The sequence below is a fragment of the Odontomachus brunneus genome, unplaced genomic scaffold, assembly GCF_010583005.1.
Source record: "Odontomachus brunneus isolate Ranch 3 - 2012 unplaced genomic scaffold, Obru_v1 Obru_scaffold_072, whole genome shotgun sequence".
Taxonomy (NCBI): domain Eukaryota; kingdom Metazoa; phylum Arthropoda; class Insecta; order Hymenoptera; family Formicidae; genus Odontomachus; species Odontomachus brunneus.
Window position 1 is genome coordinate 556,740 of NW_022639522.1, and position 1,701 is coordinate 558,440.

The following is a 1,701-nucleotide window of genomic DNA, read 5'->3' on the forward strand; positions in this document are numbered from 1 at the left end:
AAAACTGATTACCATGGAACTTTCTTTTGCGTGGTTTCGATTGTTTTGGTTCGGCGTGTGTGCCTTTCGGATAGGACATTTCGAATTTGCACTGTCGTTTTGTACAGGCCGAACTTCGGAGCTAAACTGAAAACCGGTTCTGCTCGATGCCAGCGCCAACGGACCCAACGGTTTCGACTAAACGTAACAATAGAAATAAAAGCCATCTACCAGGGGTGCGTTCCAAAACCTACAGTAAAACTATAATTACATCTCTATACGTTTTGGATCGCAGCCCTGAAAGGTAAAATCCCCGCTCCGGGTGAGTATACCTGCTGCGTGCTATTAGAGCCTCGACGCTGCTCAAGAGATTTGTTGCGCTCGGAGGCCATAACTTCCGAACGGCTGCGAATTTCGATTTAAAACGTTGGGAACATATTCTTACAATGTTAAATAAACATTTTATGCAAAAAAAAAAAATTCGATTTTTTGAAAGTTCTAATTGGATTTCCCCCCTTAAGAGCTCCAGGTGAGAAACGAACCGTTGGGCGAGACACTCTGCCGCTTCTCGTCTTGGTTTCCTCTTGCTGTTTTTCTGGCCCTTTTGTTGTTTTGAGGGCTTCTTGCATGGTCGTGTCCGTCTCATTTGGCGCTGTTGCTAGCATGTATGCTGGTTTGAGACGGTCTATGCTGACATTTACCGTTTTGTCTTTTATTTTTAGCGAGAAGAATTTTTGCGTCCTCGCGAGTACTTCGTAGGGGCCATTGTACGCCGGTTGCAACGCTCGAGTTGGTGCGTCCTATCGTACGAAAACGTGTGACGTTTCTTCGAGGCTCTTTTGTGCAAAGATTGCGGGTAGGCCGTGGCGTTTTACTTGCTGTGGCCGAATATTCCCCATGGTTCGTCGTAGTCTTTGGACGAAATCGCTGCAGTCTTGACTTTCCGTGGAAGTGGCTTCCTGGAGGAATTCTCCCGGCAACCGAATGGTCTCACCGTACACCAGTTCGGCTGGGGTCGTTTTCAGGTCCTCTTTAACGGCTGCTCGGATTCCCATAAGTACGACTGGGAGAGTATCTACCCAGCTTTCTGTCTGGTGGCATCTGATGGCAGTCTTTAGCTGCCGGTGGAAACGCTCCACCATGCCGTTGGCTGCTGGGTGATACGCTGTTGTCCGCCAATGCGTTGTCCCCGTGAGTTGGGTAAGCTGTCGGAACAACTCGGCTTCGAACTGTCGGCCCTGGTCGGTAGTGATTCTGACAGGTGTCCCGAACCTTGCGATCCAGCCTGTGAACAGGTACCGTGCGATAGTTTCTGCTGCGATATCTGGCACCGGAATGGCTTCTGGCCATCGCGTAAAGCGGTCTACGATAGTGAGACAGTAGCGGTAGTCTCTGGATGAAGGCAAGGGTCCCACGATGTCGATGTGAATATGCTCGAACCTTTGAGTGGGCGTCGTGAATGTTCCGAACGGCGATTGTACATGACGATGTACCTTGTTCTGCTGGCAGGGTATGCATACTTTTTCTAGTCATTAAATACAAAAAAACAGACTTTCAAAAAAAGGTGCGCTAAGTTCTCGCAGCGCACCTAATGAAACAAACCATTTAAATTAACTGTTTCTTTAGAGTTCCGGTTTGTTTTACAATAGTTCTAGAGTTCTATATCATATATAACAATAGTTTTAAAGAAATAGTTGATTTTACTGATCAAGTGCGCTTCGA